The 27,099-nt window shown below is 42.0% G+C and overlaps 1 protein-coding gene across 7 annotated transcripts in view; it reads left to right on the top strand.

Moving 5' to 3' along the window:
• The first annotated feature begins 467 nt into the window (after positions 1–467).
• CIITA (class II major histocompatibility complex transactivator) overlaps positions 468–27,099 on the top strand; it is a 118,982-nt gene continuing 92,350 nt past the window's right edge. For 5 of the 7 annotated variants that reach the window (XM_033914684.1, XM_033914687.1, XM_033914686.1 and 2 more), the window contains exon 1: positions 468–574. The gene's annotated coding sequence lies outside the window, so the exon portion shown is untranslated. Of the gene's footprint in view, positions 575–735; positions 829–18,715; positions 19,223–27,099 lie in introns of those variants that run through there. The other 2 variants (XM_033914682.1, XM_033914681.1) reach the window with 2 other exon arrangements.

Below are 27,099 nucleotides of genomic sequence, written 5' to 3'. Positions count from 1 at the left end.
GTGTGATAACTACGTTCTTTTTTTTTATTCTCAATGATTGTGATACAGTATTTGCAGTTACTTTTTTTTTTTCAATGATGAGAATGCAAAGGGGTTAAGTGCTAAGGATCGTGTCATTCACATATCTGAACAATAAATAAGTAATTGGGGAGTGTGTGGTGCTGTGGTTAAAGCTACAGCCTCAGCACCCTGGGGTTGTGGGTTCAAACCCACCCTGCTCCTTGTGACCCTGGGCAAGTCACTTAATCCCCCCCATTGCCCCAGGTACATTAGGTAGATTGTGAGCCCAGCAGGACAGACAGAGGAAAGTGCTTGAGTACCTGAATAAATTAATGTAAACCGTTCTGAGCTCCCCTGGGAGAACGATATAGAAACCTCTTCCCTTCTATTACTTCTGTCCATCCTTCACAGAGGAGGGGACGAGGCTGGAGAGAACTCCTCCCCTCCAATGCTTTCTCCGCCTTCCGCACCTTAAAACCTGCAAAGGGCGTGTATGGGACGCTACCCCAATATTTGAGCTGGTGCAGGAGGTAGAGGCTAAGGAGTGCTGTCCTCAGCTGCAATCCAGAAAAAGGTGAGAAAAGGAAAAAAAAAGAAGGCAACCTTTCTTCCTTTTGGTTTTATTTCTCCTTGCTAAACTTTTGTTGGAGACAAATATTTGCTATGTGTAGAGGAGAAAGGGGGGGGGGAGGCGGGGGCTGCGCAAAAAGGAAAGTGAAAGTTCACTGGAAAGTTGGGGGGGGATGCTTTTGATTGCAGAGGACGCAGCTTGCTAAGGAGAGCGCACTTGACGTCGTCCCTTCGAGACCGGGCGCTCTTGGGATCCAGGTATTGCTTTGCGCGCGTTGTGTTCTGAGGTAGATCTGTAAGTAGAATGCGCGCCTTTTTTTTTTTTTTTTTTGAGCGGGCTTAGGGGCGCCTCTTAACTCAGTGCTGTGGTCGTCGTGAAGGTGCCTCTGGCAGGCTGCAGCTCCCGGCCTCAGGCACCTGTTTTACTTTTTATGGTGAAGCATTTGATGGAATTCTTTGATGGATGTGTGCTTGGAAGAATTTTTTTCTTTTTCAGATATTTATTGAAATGTTTAAATTGTTCTCAGTAATTTTGTCCTTGCATTGTGATTAGAACTTCTGCCGGCTTTGCTCAGAAAGGCAGCGCTTTGTTTTCGCACTGTCTATACGTTGTAGTGTTGCGTTATGTTGTATATTATGTAATAAGTGCACAGTTTAAAAAAAAGATAAAGCAAAAGGACAGAAAGCGGTTCCGATTTATGTAGCTGTCGTTTTTGCGTGGATTAATTGTAGAAGTGGGAGGGGACGCTTAGAAATGGCGTTGACGGCGAAACTGAAAGCATGGCTGGAGAAGAGTGAAATCATCTTAGTAATTTATTTTTGGATGGAGGGCGTGATATGTTTGGATCGCTTGCCAGGATTTTTTTTTCCCCAAACCTGAAACCAGGCGATTTCCTGGAAACGCTGCACCTTGTCAAAGCCTAGCATAGGAGTTGGAGGAGAACAGCGCCCCAGTCAGTGCTGAAAGCACGTGCGGCCCCTGCACCGTATAGGGAACATCAAAACACAGGCGCGCGCATAGCCACAGGTTTTCAGATGTGACTTAGTATCAGTGGCGTACCTAGGGTATGTGGCACCCGGGGCCCATCATTTTTTAACACCCCCCCCCCCCCTCATGTAAATTTTTTTTTTTTTTTTTTTTTTTTTTTGCAATAACCATGAAATGGAATAAATGGTCAGAATAGAAACAGGCAGTGAAAATTTTTTTTTTTTTTTTTTTTTTTTTTTTCCAAAGTATTTTTATTGAGAATGGCAAAAGGTCCAGACAAGCAACCATGGTCTGTACAGAAACTTATACATTATCAAAAAGAACACAGAATGAGAGTAACAGCAACAACAAGCATGAACAAGCCTCTCCCAAGAGAAAATTGCCAATGAGAGGCATAGCAATACACAACAAAAGGCCAAAACTTGGGGCAAGCAAACAAATCCCACCCCAGAACCCACAAGAATAATAAGCCGGACTAGACCCTCAGCCATATTTTATAATGAAAAAAACCCCCACAAGCAACAACACCCAGACCGCTCACCAGACACACCAATCCGCACAACAAGCACCCAAGAAACACCCAGCCACCACCCAGACAAAACTACCAGACACACCTACCCCACCAAGCCCAGACCCAACCCCCCCTCCCCAGAGAGTGCAAGCGCAAAGTGGACCGTGAAAAGGGCAGCTGCAGAAGTGGAAAGCCCCAGATAAGTAGGTTAGCTAAAGAAAGCCCACAGATAGAAGAAATCAGGATAACAGAAGTTCCAACAAATGCTCCCACAGAAAATTTTCTTTTATTGAACCTCATTTATGTAACCATTATTCCAAACATAACATAACATAAATTATGTCTGAATTGTCATGACATCAGAAGTACATATGGAGTAGTTGCAGGTGATGCTTGGGACAGTTCTGATTATGTTAGTTTGGTTTTATGTGTTTTTTTAATAGAAGGGTTTTTATTTCTTTTTTTAAGGTTTTGTAGTTTGTGGTCGAGGTCAATAGGTTGTAGAGTTGGGGGTCAAGTGTTGCAGCTCGAATGGCTAGGAGGTTGTCGAACAGTTTTTTTCTTTTGACGTTTTTGGTTGGAGGGTGTGTGAATGGTGCGTGAGTTCTCCTATGTCTGTTTGAAGTGGATTGAATTATTTAGCTGAAGAAATTAGTTACCCCCCCCCCATTCCACACACATTAATTCTCTTCCATTTTTGTTCCCATTATAAAAAAACACTGATAAGTTCCCAGGAAAAAAATACATTAAAATAAGAAGTGAAAACAAAGGCCCCTACAGATGAGAACATAACATAAGAATAGCCTAACTGGGTCACACCAATGGTCCATCATGCCCAGTAGCCCATTCTCATGGTAGCCAATAGTGCTGCCCGATTCAGAGAAAAATATTTCATTCGATCCGATTCACCCTGTTGAATCGATTTTTCGATTAGATTCACTGTTAATGACACCGCTTTTTAAGTTTAAACAAAGTATAACAATAAATTTCACAACAACAATAAATTTCACAAAGTACTTAAAAAAAAAAAAATCACATTTTTCCATTAAAGCAGTTCTGGAGACATTTGCTTGAACAGTCTTTTTTCCCAGTCCATAAGCAAGCAATATGAAAAAGATTTCCTTAATTATCTACTCAAACATTTTTGCTATTTACTTTCATTGTACCTATACTATTATTCAGTAGAAAAAATGGACTTAACTGTGCAGGAAATGAATCTCCTCATACACCCACCATATAGTGCAAAAATGTGCAAAGGTCTGTTTTTTTCTTTCGATCACTACATAGCCTAATGCCACACAAGCAGCGCTGTTACAAACATATTCTGAAGGTCAATGCTAAGGTTGACAAAGTTTCCTTCCTTGGACCAGAAGGAGATACTGACAAACCACTGGAAGAGATTCTAAAACAACTACCCAGAAATAACACCCAAAGACCCACTCAGTGTGTGAACCAGTTGAGTGGAGTGGACTAACTGGGGGTGGAAATGGGCCCAGAGTTTGCTCAGCAGAATTTCCCAGACTACCTCTTCCTCTCAACACACTGACATGCTACCACCACCACCAACACTAGGAACACCTCACCGAGTATGCCAGCAATGCTTATAAACTTTATAAAACACATTATTATATTTTCTTATAAAGCATATATTTTAACTGAACTCAGCCTTGCCATTCACAAAAATAGAAAAGTTCCCATTTCAAGCTGTCTCATGTACACTTTTCAAATCTAACATATTGTAATCACAAAACAGAAAATAAAATTATTTTTTCTACCTTTTGTTCTCTGATCAATATTCAAATCTTGTTGGTCCCAGGCTCTTGTTGTCTTGCTTGCCAGGGTCTCCTTTCTCCGTGCTAACCATCCGTCTGCCATCTCTGTTCTCCCCTTCCGTTTCCCTTCCCTCTCCCGGAGATCTGGCATCTTTCCTTTTTTTTGTCTCCATCCACAGATTCACCTTTTCTCAACTCCCCACCACCCCAGGATCCACCATCTCTCCCTTTCTGTTCCCAACTATCCTCCTATCCAGTATCTCTATCCCCCCTCCACACCATCCCCTGTTTCCAAGTTCTCTCCCTTTCTGTTCCTTCCCTCCCTAAATCCCATTATGCACCATCTCTCTCCCACTCCTCTGTTTTTAGACCCATTATTTCTAACCCCCAAAGTCTGGCATATGCATGTATCTTTGAACCCCCCCTTCCCTCTCTCCCTCTGTGTACTTTTACACCAGGACCCCCCTCCCCCGAAGGTCTGTCCCCCCTCCGAAGGGCTACACCCCACCCCTGAAGACCTGCACCCCCCGAAGGACTTTACCTCCCACCCGAAGGTCTGTCCCCCTCTGAAGGCCTAAACCCCACCCCTGAAGGGCTGCACCCCCCCCCGAAGGCCTGCACTCCCTTGAAGGTCTGCACCCCCCCGAAGGCCTGTCCCCCCCCTTGAAGGCCTGTCCCACCCCCTTGTAGGCCTGTCCCCCCTTTAAGGCCTGCCTGCCTGCCTTTCCCCCCCTTGAAGGCCTGTCTCCCCCTTGAAGGCCTGCACCCCCCTTGAAGGCCTGCACCCCCCCTTGAAGGCCTGCACCCCCCCTTGAAGGCCTGTCCCCCCCCTTGAAGGCCTGCACCCCCCCTTGAAGGCCTGCACCCCCCCTTGAAGGCCTGCACCCCCTTGAAGGTCTGCACCCCCCCAAAGGCCTACACCCCCCCCCCGAAGGTCTGCACCCCCCTGAAGGCCTGCCTGCCCCCCTTGAAGGCCTGCACCCCTTGAATGTCTGCACCCCCCCCCCGAAGGCCTGTCCCCCCTTGAAGGCCTGCCTGCCTGCCTGTCACCCCCTCCCCCTTGAAAGCCTGCTTGCCTGCCCGCCCGCCCCACCCTGAAGGCCTGATGCCCCGACCCACCCCGAAGGACCCGCTCGCCCCCCTGGCCTCCCCGCACCACCTATGAACAGCCGCAGCAGGATCGCGAAGTCAGCGTCGGGTACCAGCCCTAAGGGGGTGTTCCCGGCCTTGCCGTTCAGTCCCCCGCCACCCCCGAAGGACCGCTCGCCCCCCTGGCCTCCCCGCACCACCTATGAACAGCCGCAGCAGGATCGCGAAGTCAGCGTCAGCGATCCCTGCTGCTTCCTGCGCCACGGTCCCGCCCCTCCTCTGACGTCAGAGGAGGGGCGGGATCGCGTCGTAGGAAGCAGCGCAGGGATGCTGACGCTGACTTCGCGATCCTGCTGCGGCTGTTCATAGGTGGTGCGGGGAGGCCAGGGGGGCGAGCGGTCCTTCGGGGGTGGCGGGGGACTGAACGGCAAGGCCGGGAACACCCCCTTAGGGCTGGTACCCGGGGCGGCCCGCCCCCCCCCGCCCCCCCCCTAGGTACGCCACTGCTTAGTATGAACGCTTTGTAGTTTATTTCTGGTGTAGAACAAGTGTCACTAGATTGTGTCCTAGGCAAACATATATTTTTGAACACTTTGTAGTTTATTTCTGGTGTAGAACAAGTGTCACTAGATTGTGTCCTAGGCAAACATATATTTGTTGGGGAGGGGCCCTACCAGGATTGCCCCTTCCTTGATTTACTTCATTTCCTCACTCTTGCCCACTCCCCCACCCACAACATTTCACTTCTCCAGAAATAGCAGGGGGATGTGCAAGACCCTATCTCTGGGCAGTGGTGTAGCGAGAGTGAGCGGCGCCTGGGATGGTAGCACCCCCTCCCACCCTCTTCTCCGCCCCCTGCCCCGCGCGTGCGTGCATGCATGCAGGCGCTCTCTTCCCCTGTACCACTTTAATTTTCCCAGCGCCAGCAGCATCATGAAACTCGCTGCCCGTGTTATGTGGGCTCTCCTTCTGGTGTCGGTTTTTTAGGCGCGGGACCTGGAAGTCACGTCGGAGAGAGCCGACGTCGGCGCGGGCAGCAGTTTCGTGATTTTGCTCGTGCAGGGAAAATTAAAGAGGTACAAGGGAAGGGGTGCACGCATGCAGCAGAAGGAGTGGGACAGAGAGGAGGACAAGTGCCAGCGCCCCCCTCCCACCAAAACAGCGCCCGGGTGGACCCCTGCTCCCCTTTACTATGCTGCTGTCTTTGGGCACCATGGCAGTAATATTTTGTGGGTAGTGAGATATATGGAGATATAGCTCTAAAGGTCTATAATTCTCCCTCTGCTCTTGTTGCTGGCTGCAGTTATAGTAATGAGCGGTTCTGTTTGGGGGTGGGTGGGCTGGGATGGGATGGGGGGGATATGGATTGGAACAATGTGGTACTATATGATGGATTGGAACAATATGATGTTGATTATTTGGAGATTTTGTTCCTGTCTTTTTCTATTTTCAATAAAGTATTTAAAATGCAAAAAAAAAAATAATAATAATTCAGTAAGCACATGACTCATATGGAGAGGCTTAATGGTTAGAGATGGAGAGCTGCCAAGTTGCCCAGTTCCAGGGCCAAGATTATCTGAACTGGTCCTTGATTTCTGCAACCCTATCCTGGAATCCTGGAAGTTTACCTTGATAGACAGCTATCTGTGACCACTCAAGTGGACCAAGTTGTACACAAAGGCTTCATCATGCTTTGGAAACTAAGATCCATAAGAAAATTCTTTGAACTTGCACCTTTCCAATTACTAGTCCAATCGCTAGTGTTAAGCCTCCTGGACTACTGCAACATTTCATACCTAGCAGGACATTGCAGGCATTTCCGGAAACTGAGTATCATCCAAAACACGGCACTGAGACTAATCTTTAACCTGAAAAATTTTGACCACATAACTCCATTCTACCAAAAACTACATTGGCTTCCTGTCAAGGGAAGAGAGTTCTCTTCAAATTTGGATGCCTTGTCTACAGAGCCCTACATGGCCAACTGCCTAATTGCTCAATTCTTGTTCTATGCGGTTTACAAAAGAGATGGGCTGACCATTGTCGGTGAGCTATAATAGATAGAATATTGGCATCAACGAATTAACAATAGTTGCTCCACATGTTCCCGATCATTTTTTACCTACCCTTCAGTCAAAGGCTGTACTCAGAAAAGATTCATTAATTGACTCTTATCATACCAAGCCACTTCTACGGATCCTGAACTGGTCCAAATGGTTAGAATATCAACATCATATATGCATGCTGTAATGGATTCAATTATGGATAAAAATCCAAGTAGAGTTATGAAATCATTAGGGCTAGATAATTTGGTAAAATCTTGTGATTTAATAGATATATGGCGTATTCTTCATTTTAATGATCGGGAATTCTCTTTTTGTTCACAGGTCCATAATTCTTTTTCAAGAATTGATTATATTTTTGTTTCAAATAATTTAGCGAAAAATGTAATAAAAGCTATTATAGATCCTATTCTCTTATCTGATCATGGTGCTGTATGGATTGAGTTAAAGGATGGTGAAAAGGATTATTCTAAGAAAGCTACTATAAACCCATCTGTTCTCAAAATTCTTGTAATACCTTCAAAGCAGCAAACTGATGTGAAACTATTGTTAATTCATTGATGCCAATATTCTATCTATTATAGCTCACCGACAATGGTCAGCCCATCTCTTTTGTAAACCGCATAGAACCGAAAGGCTTTTGCGGTATATAAATAAAAATTTATATTATGTTATGTATATTATGGATCAATAACCAGCTTCGTTCTTTCAAATTTTTCTCAAAATTTTGACAACTGATATTTCCCTACTCAAAATATAAATTATTATTATAATTTTATATTAAAATTATTTCTTACAATCGTTAATAAGTGCTCAGTCTGTAATCTCCTGCAAAGAGCCACAATGAGATCATATCGGGACCATCATCGCACTTATTGGCCCTCGTATTTTTATATTGGATCTCAAAACTTTAAACATCCAGTCTGTGCTTATCTTCTATATTATTTCATTATGTTATTCTGTTAAAGATAGTAAATCAAGCACTTATCTTGCCCAGTATGGATGATCAGTTGGTGTGGCTCCGCAGGCTTGTTTATTCCATGTGATCAAATAAATATGTGCAAGGTACAAAACTGCAAATTGGTGAATTCTCCTAATCCCCTACTCAGTCCTGAGTTTCGCCGTGAGGGCTTCTTCAGGAGGAGTATTAAATGTGAATAAATAAAAGTATGTCATATAAGAAGTTTATGTTAAAAACGCATGGCAATTATTTCCCTCACACTTCTATTTTATAAGTGGTCTATACCGTTTAAATAATTTAAATTAAACTAATTAATTACTTCTTACTTATCTAAAATCACTATATATAATAACAAATTCTTACATGTTAGTTAATATCAAATTCGAATACAGCCTATACTCGGAAAAAAACAGAAGAAGTCTGGAGTGGCCAGAATAAATATTTTTTTAAATTTTGTATTAAATCCTGTTAATAAATAAACTGAAATATAAAATGAAATAAATGATTCTTAAATCCCGTGCAGAACTACTATTTGATGAAAGGAAAATCTAATTTCACTATTTATTAAACATCGCTCTGCTCTACACGGAAACTAATTATCATTTGATGCAAAAAGTCTAGGGGCGGCTAATAATTAAAAAACAAAGAATAGAGGAAAGGAACACCATAAAATTATAGTAAAGCCATCTTTCATACAAGTAACCGATCGTACATAAGTACAAGTAGTCAGTCATACACAAAAACCAGTTGTGTCATCCAGATCAGTCTTCTTGAAGGGAACAGTTAAAAGCCATTTAAAAAAAAAAAAGGGTTTTTAAAAGAGACTTACTGTAAATTTGGGAACAGATCGTTCCATCCTAATCAGAGGTGGTAAGTTATTCCATAGACAGTTTAGTAAAAACCAGTGGGCAATCAAAGTTAATTTGTGGGGAAATGTCTGTGATTAAGTAGGAAAATTCCCCTTTGTGTCTGGGAAATTGCTTCAGACAGTTGTCCATTTGTCCCAAATGTAATAAGCAATTTTTTTTCCATCAACAAGCATTATTCCTGTAAATGGGAAACCCCTTTATTTATTTATTTATATTCCATCCTCCCCAAAGAGCTCAGAACGGGTTATGGTTTACATTCACAGTGATACAATATAGGGTTTGCATAACGTCATATATAGCGCATCACGTCCGAGAAAAACCCTTTAAGTATCCCTGGCTATTTGATAAGAAAATAGCAGTTGTCAGGTCATGAAATGGGGTTAAAATGTCAAAATGACAGTGCATGCACCCCCCCCCAGACCATCAGCTAAGATAAAATATAAATGCATATCAGACGGAGTGAAAGCAAAACATGGGGACTCCATTTTGAAAAGATAAGGAATTAAAATCCAAGGTGCCTTTTAACAAAGCTGTATTAGGAGCTGCCATGTAATTAACACAGCAGGATGTGTTAAAGCAGTGGTCTCAAACTCAAACCCTTTGCGGGGCCACATTTTCGATTTGTAGGTACTTGGAGGGCCGCAGAAAAAATAGTTAATGTCTTATTAAAGAAATGACAATTTTGCACGAGGTAAAACTCTTTATAGTTTATAAATCTTTCCTTTTGGCTAAGTCGTAATAATAATATTGTAATTTATAGCTAAAGAGATATATGATCAAGAAACTGTTTTATTTTACTTCTGTGATTATGATAAACATACCGAGGGCCTCAAAATAGTACCTGGCGGGCCGCATGTGGCCCCTGGGCCGCGAGTTTGAGACCACTGTTTTAAAGTGTCTTTCATTAGTTTTGCATTAGTGTATAGTAATCGCATACTCTTTTTTTTTTTTTTAATGGGCAGAGAATGGGTGTGGAAGCGTAAACCGGTTGGGATGCTGACATTAGTATGCGCTAAATGATTTTTACATGTTTAACATGAGAGCCCTTAGGGCCAGATTCTATAAACAATGCCGCTCAGTGCGGTTGTCCACAACTAGGCACCGCTTACAGAATCACGCCTAGCAGCGCCTAAGCATACTTAGGCATCGCTAGGCGCCATAGCAGTAGGTGCTGGTACATTAGGTCAGATTTTACCAGGTCTAATTTACTGGCGCCCAGAGGCGTAGCAAGGGTGAGAGGCACCCAAGCTGGTGGCACCCCTCCCTGCCTCTTCTCAGCCTTCCCTGTCCCCTCCTGCCCCGCGCACACCACCCCTTTCTCTGGCAAATTTGGTCCCATTTTTTCTGAAGCCCTTGATGCATGCATTTAACTGAAACAAAACAGGCAATGTTTGAATGTGTCGCTTGCTTATACAATATTATGCATGTGTTTACAGTTGCAATAAAGTATGCTTTTAATGGTACCTTCTAGCTGTGATTTTATGTGTTTATTCCTTGTTTATTTTATTTTATGGTTGTGAGCATTTCTCCTTACCATATCATTCAATATTGCATCCTCGATCACCCCAGTGGCATAGGAAGGGTGGGTTGGGTCCGCCCGGTGCGCTGTCTTTCTAAGGGCAAGGAACCCCTCTTCCTCTCTTTCCCCCCCCCCCCCGCTCCTCTCCTTGCCGCGTGCTCTTGCCCCTTGCCTTCCTCCACACCTTTTTTTTACTTCCCCGGCATGAGGTTGCTGCCTGCGTCTGCACTGATGTCACTTCCGGGATCCGCGCCTAGGAAGTAATGTCAAAGGACAAGTTGACACCGACTCTAGGCATGCTGCTCACGTCGGAAAAGTTAAAAAGGTAGGGGGAAAGGGAAGGGGATGCACCTGTGGCGGGGGGGGGGTGCAGGGGAGGGGTGCCGCCCACCCTTACTATGCCACTGCATCACCCTGACACTCCCCCTTTTTTTACAAAGCTGCGCGGCAAAAGCCCCGAAGCCCTTTAAATTCCTATGGGCTTTGGGTCAGTTACCACAGCGGAAGCCACTAGTTTGACTTTATAAAAAAATAAAAGGGGGGGACTGTGTTTCATTACTTTTTTGCAGTAGGCATGCTTCCTTTCTTTTACTACTATTAATTATTTCTCTTGCGTTGCTAGACGTACATCGAACTGTACATTAGATATGTAAGAGACAATCCCTGCTCTATAGAGCTTACAATCTAATCAAAACGGACAAACAGATTAGGGGATTTCTCACAGAGGGATTGATAAAACACACCTGGGAACTTTAGTGCTGAGTGGGACTTAGGAGTTAAAAGGCAGCCTTTACGTTATGAAATGCCACCATGCAGAAAAAGTCAGTTCCTACCGAACAAACAGCAGCTGTTATACATCTCCTGGTCTTGTGCTTCCTCTGAAGGAGCGGCCATCTTTCGGATCTAAAGTTATGCCATCTAAGTTCATTGAAATAACTCTTTATAATGAGGGGTTCAAGGAGGGTTTGGATAGGTTCCTGGAGGATAAGGGGATAGAGGGGTACAGATAGAACTTGAGGTAGGTTATAGAAGTGGTCAGAAACCACTTTACAGGTCGCGGACCTGATGGGCCACTGCGGGAGTGAGATGGACCTCAGTCTGACCCAGTGGAGGCAACTTCTTATGTTCTTATTAGTTTTGAAGTGATGCATATTTCTCTGTTTCTGATTTCTTGGCATTGTTTAGGAAGTTCAGTACAATGTGATTTTATTTTTTTATATCAGCAAGGAGGGAAATTTTCCCAGTAATGAAAAGGAGAACAAGTGATATTACTCTCACTTCTAGAAATGAAAGTCCTCAGGGTTGGATTGTACAGTAGTTTAGATCTGATTACTTAGCTAACCAAATCTGAGCTCAAGGTGAGTACGATAGAGAGGAGATTAAATGGTCAATATTCTCAATGGAGAAGGGCAAATAATGGGGGTCCCCTAGGTGTCTGTGTGGGGGACCACTGCTTTTTAATATATCAGTGATCTACAGATGGGAATAACTAGTGAGATAATTAAATTTCAAGTTTCAAGTTTATTATTTTTCTTAATTAATCGCTTAATCAAATTCAAAGCGATGTACATATTAAAACGATAGTCAATGAAAAAACAAATAGTACAAACTATAAATAATTACGTTGGGAAATACATATTTGCATTACATAAGGTAAGAAGGGTATTGAAATACATTTGTTAAGTGAAAGCAAAACAAAGGAAAAACACAGTAGGGAAAACATTTAAGTAGTAAGGTGTAAACTATTAAAATTACTGACTTTAAGAAATAATTAAATTAAGTATTAAAAGCATCATTAAAAAGAAATGTTTTTAAATTACTTTTAAATTTTACCAAGTCTTGCTCATTTCGTAAAAAAATTGGAAGAGCATTCCAGGTCTGTGGTGCTGTTACTGAAAATATAAACTGCCGTCTAGTGTTTATAATTTTCAGTGATGGAACAGTCAGTAAATTCTGATCAATAGATCTTAAGGTTCTGGTTGGGTGATATGGTATTAGTAATTTATATATGAATGCAGGAGTCTTATACAGTAGAGACTTGAAAGTAAGCAAACAAAGTTTATATGTTATCCTATGCGTGCGCCGCAAAGGGCTCAAATTTATGTGACATGTACCGCATGGGGCGGAGCCTGGAACGTGCCGCAGCTGCGACACAAAGTTGTTCAAAGTTGTTAAGTCACAAGAGGATTGTGAAAAACTGTGAGAAGACCTTGTGAGACTGGGCATCAAAACGCAGATGACATTTAATGTGAGCAAGTGCAAAGTGATGCATGTGGGAAGGAGGAACCCGAACTATAGTTACATGATGCTGGGTTCCACGTTAGGAGTCACTGCCCCAGGAGAAGACTTTCTAGGTGTCATCTTGGAGGATAATGTTGAAACCCTCGGCTCAGTATGCAGCAGTGGCTAAGAATTATCAGGAAAGGCATGGAAAACCAGGATGAGGATGTTATAATGCCCTTATATTGTGCTGTGATATGGCTGCACCTCGAATACTGGTCACCGTATCTCAAAAAAGATATAACAGAATTAGAAAGGGTACAGAGAAGGGCGAAGTAAATGATAAAAGGGATGGGACGACTTCCCTATGAGGAAAGGCTAAAGTGGCTAGGGCTCTCCAGCTTGGAGAAGAGTAGGCTCAGGGGGAGATACGATAGAGGTCTATAAAATACTGAGTGGAGTGGAAAGGGTAGATGTGAATCGCTTGTTTACGCTTTCCAAAAATACTAACTCTAGGGGGGCATGTGATGAAGCTACTAAGAAGTAGATTTAAAACAAACTGGAGAAAATATTTCTTCACTCAATGTGTAATTAAACTCTGGAATTTGTTGCTGGAGAATGTGGTGAAAGCAGATAGGTTAGCAGAGTTTTTTAAAAGGTTGGGATAATCTCCTAAAAGTCCGTAAGCCATTATTGAGATGGCTTGGAGAAATCCACTGCTTATTCCTAGGATATGCAGCATAAAATCTGTTTTACTCTTTGGGATCTTGCCAGGTACTTGTGGCTACTGTTGGAAAAAGGATACTGGGCTTGATTGACCTTCATTCTGTCCCAGTATGGCAACTCTTATGTTCTTTCATCAAGAAAGCTTTCTGTTTGAGGCACTAAAGGGTTAAGTGACTTGCTTATGGTCCCAGTGAGTGTGGGTGAGAGAAATGAATTTGTTTGTTGCGCTTAAAGGGTTAAATACATTATTTTATTAATTTAATAACATGTGGGCTGCTTGGCCTTTTTGGGTGATGGCTCTCTGAGTGGAAAGAAAGAAGGCGCTGATGAGGGAGCCTTTTGTAAAATTCTAAGGATCTCTTATGTGAAGATGCACAGATCCCAAGAGACAAGAATTATGCAATCTGAATGATCATTCTTCCCATCTGACAACCGATTTCCTCTGAAATGATGTAATGCATACTAGAACAAAGAGAAAAAAAAAAAAAAGATGTGTGAGGAGTTCCTGGAAAAGATTCATGACTGTGGGAAAAGATCTAGAAAGCTCCAGTAGCCCATCAACTATGGTACTGGATATATTTGTTGTCCTAGACTCTTAAATCCAACCAAATATAAATTGATAGTACACACTGACTTAATGGACTTATGGAATGGTAAACCACATGGGATATAGGCAGTGCCATATATAAGATTTTTAAAATAAATAATGGACTGATAAAAGTTTTCTGTTATACGATTGTAGCAGGTTTCTGGGTCTCGCCGCATCTATGTAGAAAGAACCAACATTTCAGCCATCACGCTATGGCTTTTTTCAGGTTTTTTTACACAGATGCAGCGAGACCTAGAAATCTGCTACAATCATGATGCCAGCCGTGGAAGCTTAAGAGAACTTTTCTGTTATACTTTTATTTTCAGCTAAACTACTGGGTAAAAGTAGAACACTGAAGTTCCCAAAGTATAGAACTCAACACCAAAACAAAAAATAGGAACTTTGACTATTTCAGCCTTTGTAAACAAAGCGGTGCTTAGAACCGTGTAACGGTGAGAAAATCACGAGTTGAGGAATGCTCCCCTGTGAATAGCATGGGGTTTGAACCCACAACCTCAGGGTGCTGAGGCTGTAGCACTAACCATTACACCACAGTAAGTGGCAGCTATAGCTCTAACCAAAAACACAGAATAGTAGTTAACATCCTTAACCACTTTACTGGCTAGACTGCCTTCATTTACTGTCATCTACTGTACTATGTTACTATAGACATCTCTTTGCATTCAGAGAAAGAAAGAGAGAGAGATCTATTCCAAAGTGCCCCACCTTTTCCCGAAGGTTTTTTTTTTGTGATTATGGGGATGCTCTGAATTCTTGTAAGAAGTAGCAAATGTGGGTGGTGATGGTGCCTCAGTTAGTACTTCCTGTTACTGTAAGGAACTACTTTTGAAACTGTCAGTATATTATGTGGGTAATTTTACAAGACGTTTGCCTAATTTTAGATGGCAAGAAGGTACATAAAGGATGATATTTTACTCATTTACATGCTTAAGTGGCCACTTGTGCACATAAAATGAATTTTTCATAGAATACCAAATAACCAAAAAGTATGCACCGTGATTTGTTGGCATGTATTTTGCCAGAGGGTATATCCATGAGCAGAGCCTGCATAATTTATAGAATATTATAATATATGTGTGTTCTAGCTCAAAACTAGGCATCAACATTTACACTTACTATACTGGATTGCCTGAATTTGATTTGCTTTGTATGCAAATGTGGGTTGATTTGGAATCGATCATTTGATCTGACATCTTCTGTCTTTTTAATTGATGAATTTTGTCTTGACTTGATATATTGATATTTTATTTTTGGAGGATGATTATGATGTTGTCCAGACATGTCTATGTTATATGTGGAAATCGAAGGGAAACAAGATTTTATATATGTGATATGGAAACCGCATAGTTGTATGCGGTATATACATTTTTAAATAAATAAATAAATTAGGCACCGTAACCAGTTCCTTTCAGGGGCATAACTACCACTGAGCAAAATGCCCAGGGCTGCCCAATGGTAGGAACCACCTGCAGCTGAACCCTCCCTTCTGCATGTGAGGGTCTGGCACCCCCCCCATAACCTCTGTGCTCAGCTACTTACCTGTCCGCAAGGTCATCCAGAGCTACAGAATTAGAGGCAGCATTGAAGGCTGCCTCTCTGGCAGGCGGGGGCCTATCCTATCCTCTCCTATCCTGGCTGGTGGGGCCTATCCTCCGCTGTATCCCGCTATGCTGATGCAGCTTCCTACAAATGCACTCACTCAGCTGCCCCTCGCTATCTCTCTTCGCTTATCTCCCCCTATGTTCCCCCCCATCTCCCTCCCGTGAACTCAACTCAGCTGGTAAGTCCCTCCTATCTGTGTCTTTCTCTTTAACCTCCAATTCCAGACTCTGTCCCTTCTGCCTTGCTGCACCGTATGCTTGGAACAAGCTGCCCGAATCCCTACGGTGGGCTTCGTCTCTAGCAGTGTACAAGGCCCAATTAAAAGCCCACCTCTTTGAGAGTGTTTTGGACTCCTAACTCCTCTCACCTTGGGTTCTGCATCCCCAGCTCTATATGTCTGTTTGTCCAAGTTAGATTGTAAGCTCTTCCAAGCAGGGACTGTATAAATATCAAAATGTACAGCTCTGCATACGCCTTTCAGTGCTATATAAGTGATAAGTAGTAGTAGTGGGAGGGATATGGCAGAGGAAAGGTTCAGCCAGTCAGAGATGCAGTCTCTAGCGCTATCTCTGAGGCTGTAGCTGTGGAGGACCTGGCAGGAGGGTAAGTAGCTGAGCACAGGGGAAGAGGTGCCGGACCCAGGGGGACATCAGACCTGGAGGGCACACACATGAACTGGGGGGAGTCATCTCAGGCCTTCTGGTTAGGGCTCACTGAACCCCTGCTACACCACTGGTGTCTTTATAGGTGCCCTGTTATAGAACTATCCTCCAAATTCTGTATGAGAATCTTCAGGGTGAAAAAGACCTCCATAGTCCAAACCGTTCAGTATTGCTGAGACTTACTGGAATGATTAATGGAAGGGAGTTTAGGAAGAGGAGGCATATTTCTTCCCCTTGATTACAATAAGTTCATACTTCCCAGCATTGTATTCTTCTGTGCAGTTCTTAAAAACAAGAGATTAACAATGGTGGCAAAGCAGTTCCTCTTGCTCATGTGGGAGGAATGACTATTTTTAGTGCTTTCTGTCTGTTTATTGAGCTGTATCTCCAAATTGGGGTCTCTCGGGGATAGGTCAGATGTCTAGTAGCAGAGGCGTTCTGAAGGGCTATGTGTCCTGTACTAAAGCCTTTTCTTAGTTCTCTGCCAATGGAAAATATCACTTTATATAGCAACTTGAAAGCCAAACGGCATTTTAGCCACTTTGAGTCAATAGTGCAGCAAACCGTTGAGAGTTTCGGTTTAAGCCACGTAGCGGTCACAAGCTTGGAGAGGAGGAGGCTGCTGCAGATGTGACGATACTATATAGAGTAAACAAGGACTGAGTTTAATTTTTCAGAACTACTTAGGTTCTCTGTTGTATACACCAAGGGCTCTTTTGACCAAAATGTGTAAGATTTTGCAGTTACTGTGAATTAATTGGCAAACTTAGGTCGTGATAATTGCAAAACCTCTCTGTTGGATCATCCCTATCAGTTTCCCATCCAGCTAACACAAGAAAATGTGTGTCCCTTAGTCTTTGTAATTTTTGGTTAACGATACAGCCGAGCAAGGTGTTACCTGATTTTGCTACTGGCATCAACAAACAAAGAGTCCAATGAAACTGCAGTGAAATACCGAGTCGAAGAACAAACCCAAAAACTGCAGTGATGGTCTTTAATGATCAATCATAAAAATCAAATCATGAAACAGTTTATATCCAAAAGGACAAATAAGGCCGGACCTGATACGGTCCATGTTTCGAAGAAACGGTCCATGTTTCGAAGAAACACTCCTTCCTCAGGGTTCCTAATGTGAATAATTGAAAAAGTGTGTGAATGACAATGGTGATAGCAAAAGAGTAGGACCCCTGAGGAAGGAGTGTTTCTTTGAAACACGGATCATGTCAGGTCCGGCCTTATTTGTCCTTTTGGATGCAAACTGTTTCATAATTTTATTTTTATGATTGTTCATTAAAGACTTGGCATCCTGTATACCAACACTGCTGTTTTTTTTTTGCTACTGGCATCACCATAAACCCAGTGCAGCATGAGGCCTTGATGCAAGGAGTTGAGTAGTATTGCAGACTTTATCCTATCGCAAGAATGCATTGAATGTTTGGAACACCATTGGTAGATGACTACAGCAAAGTGTACATATTTAGCTATTAATGAAGTATGTTAAATTTTTGTTATTTTCTACAATAAAGTTCAGATTGAAGGTTCATTTAATAAAATACTGCGAGTTGGTTTTTTTTTTACATAAAACGTCTTTTTTATCAATGTGTCATTGCTGAGTGTGAAAAAAGTTATAGCTATAATACTAAGAAATTTGCTTCATTAAGCATTAGAGGGCACTGCTGTGAACTTCACAAAAAGGGTGCCAGATAAACATCTCACCAGAACTTCCTTATAGGTTACGGTGAGCCCCCCCCCAAAACCCATTATACCCACCTGTTTACAACCCCAATAGCCCTTATGGCTGCAGGTGGCACCTATATAGTAAAAGAGTGGTTGTTTTGGTGGGCACACATGTTCCACCATAAATGTAGTGGTTAGAGTGGCTTATGGGCCTGGGTATGGTTCACTAGCCCACCCCCAGGCTATTTGAGACATTTGTGTGCAGCTCTACTAGGCTTTCCTATACCAGGTGCTGATGTTCTAGAGACATATATGTACTTTTTTATTCTGATCTTTGTGGGGATGTGAAGGGGGGGTCAGTGAACACTGGGGGAGTATATGGAAGTCTTTACATTGTATCTGCAGTGGTTATCTGGTCACTTTAGATACCTTTTTGGCATTTATACCTGTTTTTCCATCGTCTGATTCACAACGTTTTAAGTTTCATCCAGGATGTAATAAAACATTTGATTATCCCTGCAGGGCGACTAAGTCTAGGTCGGCCCTCCATTCTGCCCACATACTACCCTAACCATTCCTCCAGATATATCCCTTTCAGCTCTGAGCACACAGCAGCATTCAGAGGCATAAAAAGTCTCACAACACATCCAGAAAGTAGGTTTAATTCGGCACTTGGACAACCTGTCTCTCTTAGGTCATCCAAGTGCCGACTTGGGTGGGTTTGTAGACGTGTTTTAAGTTTTGATAGTGAATATGTTGCAGTACATCAAGAACTGTACTAATGAGCATCAGAGTAAGACACGTTAAAGGAGGCTCCCAGACCACTAAAAGAAACTTAAATTGCGAATTTTCTTTCTTAATAATGCCTACGAATAGAGGGAAAAGGAAAAGAAAAGAACAGAGGGAATTTCCTCCTGCTTCCTCTGCAATCTCCTCACCACGACAAACAGCAATAACAGCTTATGCTGTACCTGTTATGTTGGGCGGATCTGCTGTTGGGCTGAGGAAGACGCCCAATCCAGACAACGAAGTTTTGTTGAGCCCATCGGGACCAATTGCTCCTCCACCTCCCAGAATGATGGAAGCAGGAATTGTCAGCACAGCAGCAGGAGGCGTTAGGTGTTTACTCATTGATGGCATTGCCGACATTACCTTTGACCCCTGGAAGAGATTCTGACAACAGTAGGAGCATAGAGTGAAACTACCCCTACTGGAGGAATGGTGCTGCTAACAGTACATGGCAGCAGTAGTCAGGCAGAGGAACCTAAAGAAATCAAGCTTCACTTGTTGGAGCAATTTTGGCTAGTCCCCCTCAGACCATTAGTGAAGCCAGCAATTGTGAATATAGAAGCACTCTGGGGAGCCATTGAGAGCCTACACCAGGTATGTTCCTTATTTATTTATTCTGTTAATAACTTTTCCACTCAAATGTTGGATTTTGACTTGACCCCAAAGGTAAAGATGAATGCAGTATTTATTCCATGCTGCCTTCTATCAAATGAGAAAAACTAGGCAACTATGAACATTTTTATTGGTAGCATTAGTAACTATGTTTTAGTTGATTTAGAGGAGGTGAAATTCAAAATCATGTTGCTGACGCACAAAATCATTCGTCTTTCAGAACTGCAATACCTAGCAACCATACCAACACACGCCCTGCGATCGATCCAGGAATACCTTCTGGAAATACCCTCCTTCAGAGACATCAATACAAAAGCATTAGGACAAGAATGTTCTTAGCGATGGCTCCAATGTGGTGAAATTTCCTTGCATAGCAATTAAAACTAAAAAAAGGACACCAGAAAATTCAAGAAAGGAATAAAAACCATACTCTTCACAGACTACTCTAACATATATTCAGGGAGGGGAATAGCAATGAGGAGAAAATAACAGCCTTACCCCCCACTCAGAACATGACAGGATAAACACAGGAAAGTTCAAGTAGAATATATGATAAATACACAGATAAATAGAATGATAATGTATATACTTAAATGAATGTAGTAAGATCCAATTATGTAGGATAAAAGTAGATATAGGGTACCTATAGTAATCCAAAAGAACATATATAGGGTGAAGTTAGCGTGTAAATACTGTACACTCACCAAGGATATGTAAACACACTACACTAGAATGTCCAAAAGCTCCAAAACCAACAACAGAACACTAATGATAGTCACGTATGGATAACCATTACAGAAACATCTCAACTCTGTACTAAAGCTCATATATTGTAGTTCATAAGAACATAAGAATTGCCACTGCTGGGTCAGACCAGTGGTCCATCGTGCCCAGCAGTCCGGTCCCGCGGTGGCCTCTAGGTCAAAAACCAGCGCCCTAACCGAGACCAGCCCTACCTGTGTATGTTCCAGTTCCGTAGGAACTTGTCTAACTTTGTCTTGAATCCCTGGAGGGTTTTTTCCCCTACGACAGCCTCCAGAAGAGCATTCCAGTTTTCCACCACTCTGGGTGAAAAAGAACTTCCTTACGTTTGTATGGAATCTATCCCCTTTTAACTTTAGAGAGTGCCCTCTCATTCTCCTTACCTTGGATAGGGTGAACAACCTGTCTTTATCTACTAAGTCTATTCCCTTCATTATCTTGAAGGTTTCATTCATGTCCCCTCTCAGTCTCCTTTTCAAGGGAGAAGAGGCCATGTATTGTAACGCCATTACTGAAGCTCGTATATCAAAAAAACATCATCATAAAAACTCATAAAACGTAGCTCATGCATTGTAATACCATAACTGAAGCTCATGTATTCTGATATCATTGTGGAAGCTTATAAATTATACCTCATGTATAATAACACCATTACTGAAGCTCATGCATAGAAACACCCTTGTAGAAGCTCTTATAAACCTCTCTGAATTACTATCCAGTCATTAGTAGGGGTATAGAAGCTTTCAATAAACAATAGATATTAATTATTTATTTAGACAAATGTCTCACACACCCCTGGTTTTCCCTCATCACCTGTACCGTGCCCTGCATACATCCGCTCCTCAGTATCCCTCTCCTCTTCAGCTGTCCCTCTCCTTGTGTCCTTGTGTGATTGTATGTAATGATCTTAAGGTGACGGCAAAAGTTAGAAGGATGCTAGGATGTATAGGGAGAGGTATTGATGCCCCTGTATAAGACTCTGGTGAGACCTCATTTAGAATATTGTGTACAATTCTGGAGGCCGCACCTTCAAAAAGATATAAAAAGGATGGAGTCGCCCAGAGGAAGGCTACTAAAATGGTATGTGGTCTTCATCATAAGGCATATGGGGAGGAAAGGCGGGAGAGCGGAGATATGATAGAGTCATTTAAATACCTGCATAATGTAAATGCACATGAGTTGAGTCTCTTTAATTTGAAAGAAACTGCAATGAGAGGGCATAGGAAGAAGTTGAAGTGATAGGGTCAGGAGTAATCTAAGAAAATACTTTTTTATAGAAAGGATGGTAGATGCATTCAAAAGGGCCTGGAATAGGCACGTGGGATCTCTTGGAGAGAGAACAAGATAATGGTTACTGCAGATGGGCAGACTAGATGGGCCATTTGGCCTTTATCTGCCATCTTGTTTCTATGTTTCTTCCTTCCCCTCTCCCAGCGCTCTTCCCCGTTGTTCTCCCCATGTACTGCACCCTCTGTCCTCTCCTTTCATTCTAATCTAATCTAATTCTTGGTCTTGTATACCGAATCATCTCCTAGAAATAGGAGCTTGATTTGGTTTACATAATTAGATCACAAAGAAAGATCCGTTAACATTCTTTGGAGCTATAGCCTAAAAAATGATGAAACATAAGGGGTTTTTAAGGTTTTGCAAAAGATCTGAAGAGATAAACACAATCTAATTTGAGGTGGTAGCCTTTTCCATTCCCTGCTTTCCTCCCTTACCACTGTTGTCCCATCATTACGTATACCATGTCCTTTTTCTATTAGAACAATATACTCTTCAATTATTTCGCAAATCTATGAAAACATTATTATTCCAACACTACTTGGACCTCCAGTTTAGGTTGTCAAAATAATCTTCATGTATTAATAGTTCTTTCTTTAATTGGTTATTTTTTTTTTTAATCTGAGTTTTTATTTTACTTTTCACTTTTCATGATTCTTTTGTGTTACTGCTATTTTATTAACCAAGTCGAGCTCCTTTTAGGTGATGACCCAGTATACAAATCCAAGTTTTAGATTAGATTACCCCCTCACACACATACACAGTTTCTTCCTAGTGCCAGGCCCCACTGTTTTCCATTAGAAGGTATTTTCAATATGTTTGGAGTGTGGAGGTTTTGGGTTTTGATTTGGATAGGGTGTTTGTTTTTTTTTTTGCAGTTTTCTGTTACTTCACAGACACTTTCTAAGAAACCTCTCCATTCAAGAAGTTTTCACCAGTTTTTCTTGAAATGTTAGAAAACTAAGGGAGCCTTAGTTAAGCTTACTCAAGTAGCTGCTCCTGTCCAACCAGCTGCCAAAATCTATCTATTATGTGAGTTTAGGTCTTCTAATGAGACTGTGGAGGAGTTCAGTTTCCTTTTGGTACTGACCTGGCTTGCTGGCATCAGCCTCCCTTTCTTTATACATAGTAAACTCTTTCCTCACAGAGTTTGAGATCAAAGCAAAACAATAGCAAACCAGTTTTCCCAGCTTGGCACTGAAGAGGGGAATTCCGGGCACAGAAAAGGGGAATCCCAGGCACAGAGTGGCTTTGCCAGCACTGACCAGTATTGATGTTCATTATACCACCTGCTTGAAACAAGTCAGTAACCTAGGAGAGATTTGAAACTCATTCACCATGATCAGGTTATACTGATTGAGTAAGATTGTGCCACTCTTATGGGGGTAACAAAATAATTTGAATTTCCTACTTTATCCTGGTCAGCTAGTTAGATATAGACAAGCAAAAAAAAAAAAAAAAAAGGCAAGGGTGGTGTCTCTTCAACCAATGATAAAGTCTTTATTCAGCAAACAAATAAGGGATTATTTGTTTGTTGAATAAAGACTTTATCATTGGTTGAAGAGACACTTGCCTTTTGTTTGTTTGTCTGCATATATCCCAAGGCGAGGTGGTCGTCTGTCTGCCTGTCAGCTAGTTAGATGTACCACATATTACCTCCGGCTAATGTGGAATGGATTTCTCTTTATTTATAAATGTATGTGTTCATTGAATGTTTTTTGCAGGCTATCCACAACATTCAGACATGGTGATATGATTTCTGAAATATCTCTGTATTAGTATAGCAAGCTGCCATAATACTCTTTTATTACAGTTGCTTGGAGAACATTCCAGGCCCCTGCTCCAGAGAAAAGTGTCAATCAGTGCTAAAGAGGTGTATTCAGAGAGACTGAACCAATAAAATTTGAACATAAGCTTTTGGAGGGAAGTATAGAACCTTGAGTACAATGGGAGGAGCCAGGTCTTCTTCCTCTAGAAGAAGGGTTACCAGACGTCTGGATGTCCCCGGACATGTCCTCCTTTTGAGGACATGTCCAGGAGTCTGGACGGCTTTTCAAAACCTGGCACTTTGTACGGGTTTTGAAAAGCTTGGAACAAATCACAGTCGGGTAGGAGCACATCTGCGGATGCCATGCAGTGATGTCACGCACACACGTGTGCGCATGACATTGCATGGCATCTGTGCATGGGTGGATGCGCTCCTGCCCGACGAGAGCAGGCAGCGCGGGGTGGGGCAGGCCTAGGGCAAGATTAGGGCAGGACTGGAGTGTAATGGGGCGGGGATGGGTGGAACTGGATGGGCCTGGGGGCGGTTCTAGGGGGGGGTCTGGATTTTCCAAACGGAAAATCTGGTAACTCTACCTAGAGGGGTCTGAATAAGGAGGATGTACAGGAGCAGGAGATGGGGAACCCTATTCTGGGATCCTCTTGAACCTTGGCCTTAAGCTCAAAGGGCTAGGGGAAAGGAGATATAAACATAGGAGGTTGCCAGCATGCCAAAGCTGTTCCCTGATGCTGGGAGCAGAAGAGAGTGCTCCCACCTTAACAAATCAGGAAACTTGTAGTCTGACTCACAGCTAGAGGAGAGGAGGGACAGGGAAGATATGATATACTGTACTGTAGACCGGTGTCTCAAACTTTTTTTTAGCTCTGACACACTAAACGGAACAAATGTTTTTCACAGTACATTATAACTGAAATTATAAAATTGCAAAACCAACACAAAAATAAATTTGAGAATTATCTATTTAAAGTTCTTTAAGCTATGTATGGGTAATTGTAACAACGTGAAATTAAACTAAGTAGAATAGAATTGCTATTCAATGCGATGGATGTGTTTGTTTTTGAGTGCAAATTAACTCAAAACTTGCCTCAATGGTTGACAAGCAAACACACATTTCATCATGCACCATCTGCAGTCATTCTCTTTTTAAAAAATTTAATTTCTGTCAGAGCTGAAAATCCGAGTTCGCAAAGATAAGAAGACCTAAATGGTAACAAAGCCTTCATTGCTTTGTTGCTCAAGTTAGGATAACTACTGCATAAAAAAAAAAATTACTTGCCATTAATTTTCAAGGACCGACCATGTCAAAAAATGATGCTTGTTTGGGCGGTTATATCCTTATGCACACAGACGCTCATAACATTAACAGACTCTTGCATACACGACATACATGTAATCTATTTTAGTATATACTCATGCAGGGAACTTTTAATTATAAAGTAAAATTCTAGCATCTCATGGCACACCTGGAATCTCTTCGGGGCACGACACTGTGCCAGGGAACACAGTTTGAGAGACAGTGATATAGACGTTTAAATACTTGAAAGATATATAGATATTTTTTATGTTTAAATAATTTTTATTATTCCAGCAGTAAGAAGCAAATACAAACAGTAGTACCTTTCAGGAAATAACATTTTCAACAATATAATCAGTTCCCCTCCCATCCCCCCCTCCCCTCCCCAAGAGTCTATATATATATTTTTAATAATTTTTTATTATTTTATTAAATTACAATAGTGTAATATTACAAGAAAACACTATTACAAACAAAGTATAGAATCATAACTATAACCACCCCCTTCCATCAATTGTTGATATTAACAATATTAAACATCTTAATAAGAAGATTCAATATCTATGCTAATTGAATTCACAAATAATGCCAATGGATTCCAAATTTTGTTAAATAAAACATACTTCTTGAACGTTCTGTGTTTACTCTTTCAAATATATATATAGTACATACGTTTGTCCACCAGGATGTGTAATTTAATCTGTCATGATTTTTCCAATTTTTTATGATCATTTGAACCCCAATACCAGTTAAAATCAAGAAAAGACGGCTTTTATATTTGTCAAAGGGAGGTTTAATATGTAAAATGATACCACAAATTATTGCTTCATATATTAATGAAACATTTGAATCTAAAACTAAATTTATTTGTCCCCAAACTGATTTCCAAAAACTAAATATCAACGGACAAAAAAATAACAGATGATCTAAAGCAGGGATGCCCACACTTTTTGGGCTTGCGAGCTACTTTTAAAATGACCAAGTCAAAATGATCTACCAACAATAAAATTTTAAAAAAACACAACGCACACTGTATGCATAGAAAATGTTAATTATCATTCCTATTCCAGGGTTTTTCAAAGAGGTCAAAGCAGATGACTCTATGCACTATCAGCTCAGTAACAACCATACAAAAACAGACAAATATACCCCCCTCCCTTTTTACTAGACCACGATAGCAGTTTTTAGAGCGCAGGGAGTGCGCTGAATGCCCAGCGCTGCTCTCGACGCTCATAGGCTCCCTGCGCTAAAAAACTCTATTGCAGTTTAGTAAAAGGGGACCTTAGTGTAAAATATAGACAGCAGATATAAATTCAGACACATTTTGATCACTAAATTTAAAATAAAATCATTTTTCCTACCTTGTCTGGTGATTTCATGAGTCTCTAGTTGCACTTTCTTCTTCTGACTGTGCATCCAATCTTTCTTCCCTTCTTTTAGCCTGTATGCTTCCTCTCCTCCAGACCTCGTTCCCTCCTCCAACTTTTCCTTCCTCTCTCCCTGCCCTTTCTTTCTCTTTGCCTCCCTTTCTTTTTTTTCTGTTTCTCTTCTTTCCTTCTGTCTCCCTGCCTGCCCTTTTTCTTTCTTTCTCCCTGCCCTCCTCCAAGCCACTGCCATCGGGGACCAGGCCCCAAATTGCCACCAATAACAGGCCCGAAAGCCGACGCCGCCCCAAGCTCTCCCTGCTTCGGCCGACCAGCATTCCTCTCCCCGATGTCTATTCTGCCGTCGGGGAGAGGAAGGCTGATTGGCCCAAGATCGCGATCGACCTATTGGGGGAAATGCTGCCAGGTCCTGCCTTCGCGGAAACAGAAAGTAGTCAGGACCCGGCAGCAAGAAGAGCAAATGCTTCACTAACCTGTCTCCCGCCTTAGCCCATAGCGAACGCTTGCTTCAGGGCTCTCAACATGTGCGTGCCGGCTTCCCTTCTTCCCCCCCCCCCCCCAGACATAACTTCCGGTTTCGGAGGGAAGAGAAGGGAAGCTGGCACGCACACGTTAGAGCCACGGAGCATAAGTTCGCTACGGGCTGAAATCTCCAATCCGGTTTTTTTTGTTTTTTTTTAATGTTCAGCAGCGGCGGCAGCAGCAGATGACAGCTCCGCGGGATGGGCTCTGCGATCGACTCGCGTTGCCTTCCTGAGCTACTGGTCGATCGCGATCGACGTGTTGGGCACCCCTGATCTAAAGTCTCTATATCAGTATGACAGTGCCAGCATCTATTTGATTTGGAACTATCGAACCTTATTGCAGATTTTGGTATCATCGCAATATTGCTTAAATTTTTTTTTTAATAAAAGAACTGTCCCAAGAGCCAAACCTTGCAGCACACCACTGGTAAAAAAACATCCTTTTCCTCGGAGTGAGCTCCATTTATTACTACCTTCAGTCGCCTTCCACTCAATCAGTTTTTAATCCGCTCAGTTACTTTGGGACCCAAACCAAGGGCACTCAGTTTATCTTTTAGTCATCTATGCAGAACAGAGTCAAAGACTTTATTAAATCTAAGTCAAAGACTTTATTAAATCTAAGTCCACCATATGTAGTTATTTATTTACTTTATTTATATGCCGCATGATCTTAACGATACTCAACAAATTCCAATTTGTAATATACATAATAAAAAAGCATGATACTAAGACACATCCAACATGATACAATTAATAAAAATAATCCAAGCTCCCATTTAAAACTCAAATTTACCCATAAACATAGTCCTTAGAACATCAATTCC

The sequence above is a fragment of the Geotrypetes seraphini genome, chromosome 11 (genome assembly GCF_902459505.1).
Source record: "Geotrypetes seraphini chromosome 11, aGeoSer1.1, whole genome shotgun sequence".
NCBI classification, from domain to species: domain Eukaryota; kingdom Metazoa; phylum Chordata; class Amphibia; order Gymnophiona; family Dermophiidae; genus Geotrypetes; species Geotrypetes seraphini.
This window is presented reverse-complemented; position numbering and strand designations above follow the sequence as displayed.